Raw genomic sequence first — 6,346 nt, 5'->3', positions numbered from 1 at the left:
GACTTTTAGAAATTTTTCTAGACTTTCGGATAAAGTAATAGGGCTTATTAGATTCAAAGGTATTCTACTACTGGAAAGAGCGTTTAAATCAATTTCTAGAGAATGTACTTTTTGTCTGGCTTTCAAGTAAAGCCTGTCTTAATTTGAGGTATGCTACCTCTAATTCTACTATATGTAAATGATCCAGAATATGATCTTGTTTATTTTTCTTAATAATCCATTCTTGACGTACTAATGCGAGTTTTTTTTGTGAGATTATTCATTAGTTCATTTTGATACTGATATTCAAGAAAGAGTTGTTTCGAAAAAGCGACCTGTTCCGATACCAGAGTTAACTGTTTTTTTTACCGGCCAATTCTAACTGATCCAAAGCTTTGGATGTGCGAGCAACATCCCTCTCAGAAGCAGTACCAAACAGAAATTGTAATAGGTCACCTTTAAGATCAACTAAACCTCGGCGATTTCTATTCTTACTGGAAAGAAACGTCATAAGACTTTTAACTTCAGTTTCTAATTTATCAGCTAGCGAAAGTATTTCTTGATTTTTATAGCCATAACGAATTGTAAAATTCTTTTTCAATTTATAGCTGGCCAACTGCTGGGTATTTGAAATATTTTTCCGAATCTTGGGTTGCCAACGTTCGGCTTCATATCTCTGGAGATGGCCTATATACTTCCTGGTTGTAACCGAAATTTCTTTGAAGAAGTCGAACGAAAATTCTCCTGCTATGGTCCAAGTTCTTCCATCCGTTGATTTTCCCGCACAAGATCTAAAACTTACTTCTCCAAAATAAATTTCTCAGCTCTTTTTCCTTAATTTTGTTTGCAACCTTTCGGTTTTTAATGAATTTTTTTCTGCCTAAAAAGAATTGTAAACAGTATTTAAGTATATTTACCTTGTCAATTTAAGTATACTGACCTCATTTTTCAGGCGATGAATTTGTAGAATTTGAGCTTTAATCGTTTCTTCCATCCGTTGATTTTCCCGCACATGATCCAAAACCTACTTCTCCAAAATAAATTTCTCAGCTCTTTTTCCTTAATTTTGTTTTGCAGGCTTTCGGTTTTCAATCAATTTTTGCGTGTCTCCTTTGTCTATTTTATTTTTTCTCTTTTTCGCTTCAACTTTGTCCATTTTACTGTTTTTTCTTTTTCGTCTTCTGTGCCAAATTTTCCTGTTTTGTCCGTTTGCCATCTCCTGCATTCTTTTCAACTATTGCTGATCTACTACCTTTTATCTCGTAACTGTATCTTGGATATTAATTAAACACTCGCAATTCAGTGAATTTCTTTGAAAAAGCTTCATCGCTGATTTGAGGTGAAATTTCATTTAAATATGCATCAGTACTGTGCCATGAATCTTGTATCTTGTAACTGTATCTTGGATACATGTATCTAGGGATAGGAGAAGCGTACATTATAACTTTTTCTTCTCCGTTTTTATTTGGGATAGGATTACCCCAATTCCCTTGGTTAAGGCATCTGATGTAACAACGAATTGTCCTGTTTGGAAATCTGGTAATGATAAAATAGGTTCTGAAACAAGTACATTTTCTTAGGTAATCTAAGGAATCTTGAGCTTTTATTGACCAAGTAATTTTTGTGGATTTCCTTAGATAAGGTCAGTTAGTGGATTTGCTATCTGTGCGTAATTCCTTATGAATTTTCTAAAATAGCTCATTAATCCTAGAATTCCTCTTAATTGTTTAATAGTTTGAGGGGGTTTGAGATTTTAAACTGATTTTATATTTTCGGGGTCAGGGGAAATTTGTCCTTGTGTCTCAGCTAGTCTTAAAATTTTTATATTTGTTTGAAGAAGATTTACGTTTTCTGGTCTACATTTTAAATTTCCTTCTCTAGATTTTTCAAATATTTCTGCTAAGGTTACTAAATGGTCTTCTGAATTTTTATCCATACAAATTATGTCGTCAAAAAAATGAATTATGTTATCTAGACCTCTTAACAAGTGATGTAAGGGTCTACATAATGCACTTGAACTCGTTTTTAGTCCAGAAGGTACTCTTAAATATTCATAAGAGCCAAACTCTTGTGGAGAACCCAGTTTTAAATACATCAACCTCAGCTATTTTAACTTGATAGTAACCTTGTGTTAAATCTAGGGAAGTAAATATTTTATTTTTATTTGATATGGGATCTAGAATTTCCTCTATTCTAGGTAGAGGAAATTTGTCACTAACTACATGTTTGTTTAGGGCTCTGTAATATACTACTAACCTAAGATCATTATTTTTCTTTTTGACCAAAATAACGGGTGCAGACTAGGGTGCAGTCTTATGATCTAATTTTTTTTTAAAGTAGCAACACGTTCATGTGATCCAGCTGCTTTTCTATCAACGTTGGAAATTTTTTGTTTTAGATTGTTAGTGTTTCACTAAAAAATTGTCCATTATCAAAAAAATTTCCCTTCTATTCTCCATATTTTCCATAAATCTCTTAGGACCATATAGTTTCAGGTTTTGGGGCACCAGTTGTCTAACACTCCAATGTCAAAGATCCATCTTCTTTCGCTTCAACCTTAGTGCTCATTTCAGGATTAACTGGAAATAGAAAGAAAATTCGACAACCAACTGCTTTGTAACAATTCAATTCAATTTATTTATATCCTATCAAAACAAAAAGGGGTGCAAATCTCCTAAATGCAAGAGTATAACGTAAGGGGAAAAGAGAAAAAAGAGAAGAAAATTTGTGAACTAAAATAAGTACTTTTTACAATCATAAGAACATAATCGGAAGATCCATAACTTAAAACAGTCAATATAGAAAAGATATGATATAAATCATAAGAATCTTAACTCTATCATTAGATCAGTAAATAGAGAAGACCAATTTCGATTAAGTTTACTGTTGAAATTACATGTCGATAGCCCTAAAAAGAATACAATTTACGTACAAACAAAAGGCTTTAAATCAACGGCTAGGTCGTCCACACTGTTTTGTTTCTTTATGACCTCAAAATAAACAATAAAAACGATAAAATGTGTAAAGTATATATACATTTTATATATACCTCAAAGTAAATACTAAATATAACTAAAACTAAATGTAATATTAGCTGTTTCTTTGGGTTTAAATCGCGAAAAAAGTTGACATTTTGAAAAAAATAAAGCTTTTCCAGAAAATCGTCTCAAACTTTAGCCTGCCTGCCCACCCAAAGAAATTTGATCGAGCACACTGTTATCCCACCCTGGAAAAATTGTTTTGAACCCTTTTTAATTGTCCCCCCCCCTCATTGAAGGAAACCTCGTAACCTTTGCTAAGCTTATTATCTATCTGCTTTTTAATATAATACCCACAAACTACAATCACTCAAAATCTGTTTTGAAATGGATTTGTCCTGACTTTCAACAATCGATCCTTGCGGTTTCCTTAAGCGGAATATCATATTCATGTATTTGTTCTCATTTTTGTCTAGCTCCTGGATTTTATTTATTAGCCATTCTTTATGCTTATATGGGATACGATAGGGATGTTTTGCCCCTGGTAATCCCGTAGTTTGGATTGCATGTTTGTAAAATGGGAAAAGTCCCATGTCGTCTTCAGATGTCAAAAAAAATCTTTAAACTTCCACAGTAGGTTGCATAATTTTTATTTCAATGGGGTGTCAGTTATGGGGTTTAGATCAAGTTTTTCAAGAAATTGATTTCTTGATAGGGGGGAATTCCTTGTCAGTTTGGGAATTTATTTTGTTTACTAAGTTCTTTTCCGATTTTTTCCAATTATTTATATCTGTTTCCGATACTACTCTTATTTCAACTAAACATGTTCCTTTGTTTAGGGTAATCAGATCATTTGTCTGAGTGTTTTTTACCCAAATATAACATTCACCCCTTTCTTAATTTATAATTTGTTCTTCACATGTTAGATTTTTTGGGATATCTTCCAACGATGAGGCCACCCAAATTTCGTTTTTATCATTCGTTGGCTCTAGCATTTGCGATATTTGAACTCTCTGCATGGATTTTTGAGGAATTTTAGTCTTAGGCACTAGAGATCTATAGTATTTTTAAACAAGATTTTTTTTTATTAAATTCAGAATATTATCCATTGGATCTTTCCATGCAGGCTCTATATTTGCAAATGTCTTCCATAAATTGGAAATTTCTTGAATTTGTTTTTGTCTATAATCTTTAATATTGCAAATTTTCTCCTTTATTCGATTAGTTTTTATGTTATTTGTCATTGTTTTATTATTTGTCTGGTAGACAAATTTTGAGTTTGCAACGTCTAAAATTTTTTTATTGTTTTTTAAAAAATTAGCACCTATTATTACCTCGTCTGGGAAGTTTTTGAAAATTATAAATCGAGTAGGAAAGATTTGTTTTCCTTGTGTAGGGTTAGATACACGGATCTTTTCACGTCCAGATCATGTCCGGTTACACTCAACAGGCTGGGGCATATATTACTCATTTGCTGTTTAATATAATTGGGCGATTTGTGATATACGAATGCATTTATCACATTTACCGTTGCCCCTGAATCTAAAAGGGCTGAGAAATAAATATTTGCTACGCTAAAATCCTTAAATATTGGTAACGTTTTATTATTTGCTGCACCTAAAAATGGTATGATCACTAGTGGTGACCTATAAAAATGTCTGCCACCAAATTTCGGCTCTACGAGTTTTGGAAGCTTGTTTTGTTTCCTTGGGGCTCCAAGATATTAGGTGTAGAACTTTCATTTGTTCTACTTTGGTTGTTTTGATAATTATTTGAAGTGGAATTGTTATATTGTTCCTGTCGGCTGGCATATTTACCTCTTGTATTCTAATTCCAACCATTATTAGGTTGGTTTGTTCTCCCGCGATACTGATGTGTACATCTTTGGAAGTTTTTGTTTGGATTTTGGTAATTACCTCTTGTCAAGAAGGTGTTCCCATGATTACCTTTTGTGACTTACCCACTACAGTTTGTCCCCCTGGACAAACGGTTGCTAGTCCCACTAAAATTGTCGCGATAATTGTCGTTTGTGAGACATTGGCTGGATATATGGCCTAATCTATTACAGGTGTAACAGTTTATTGGTTGGTTACTGGTTGGTGATCTCAATTGATTATTGGGGGCAAAACGTACTTGTCTTGGTTCGATTTTGATTTCAAGCAGGTTTTGGCAATGATTCTCTAGAGTAAAATCCTGGAGAAGAATTTCTTGATTTTATAGAGGTTTTATTTTCTAAAGCATTTATCGATAATTTAAGGTGTTGTAAGAAAATTGAGTCAAATTGACCAAAGACGTAAAAATGAAATCATTTTTAGCCACATGACTCAATTTGCGGTGTATTCATGCCTTAATAAGAGGATATTATGATTTCAAGATTCAATTGCTGGTTCTGTTCTAATATTTTAAAAAGTGTATAGTTTTGTACGTTTCTGCAAAATTAAAGAATTATATTTTGTTTAAGTGACCTTGGTACTTTAATTAATATATATTAACATATTTGTATTCATTATCAGTTTAATATATATGGTAGTCTATTTTCTATTCTCTTTAATCCCAACAGCACAGGAACAAAATTAACTGCAATTTGAATTCTCCTCAAGTAATAAAAAGAAACAAAATTGGAGAGTAGAGATAAGATAGAATGTTTAATAATAAAAATTCAGACAAAATTGTAGACCGAAAATCAGATATAAGTTTGATAATAGACATTAAGATATGTTTATATCAACAGAAGAAAATTGTGTTTCTAATAGTTCTAAAATTTCATTCTGAATGCAAACTTGATTTAAATTGGTAACTGATCCACATTTTGGGCTAAGGTGCAGTAAAACCCATGATTTGTTGAATTTTCCGGGTTATTCTTTCTCCTTGCTCTATCCTCCAAGAATAATTTGATGGTATCCTCTATTGGCGTCTCTATTGATAAAACTGGGCCCACTCTTGTCTTAGTTGTTTTGGACTAGAAGAGAAAGGAGTTATAGAAGCTGCTGAAGGTGAATTTGAGGGTTCAAAAATATCAAATATTGAAGAGTATTCTGGTGTTGTGATTGATGTTTGGAAGGGGGAATTGGAGCAGAGAGGGTGTGAAAGCTCTTGGCTGGAAAATTTTGAAGACTTAACAGAAGCATGTTTGTTATGCATTGTAGATGTAGAAAACAAGGGATTTGGAGGTGCCTCACATTGTACAAAAGTTTGGGGTGCAACAAGGTATTGCATGGCTGGCGGGGAACTTTGTGGGTAGATTGTTTTGGAAAAAGAATTTTTGGTTGAATAATGACTGGAAGATATGGCTTTGATGTAGTATGGACACTAAGAAAGGTGGAAGTAGAGGATTCAGGACCTGTTGGAAGTAAATGATTTTTCTTATGATGCAAGCTAATAGTGGAGTC

The sequence above is a fragment of the Artemia franciscana genome, chromosome 3 (assembly GCF_032884065.1).
Source record: "Artemia franciscana chromosome 3, ASM3288406v1, whole genome shotgun sequence".
Taxonomy (NCBI): domain Eukaryota; kingdom Metazoa; phylum Arthropoda; class Branchiopoda; order Anostraca; family Artemiidae; genus Artemia; species Artemia franciscana.
This window is presented reverse-complemented; position numbering follows the sequence as displayed.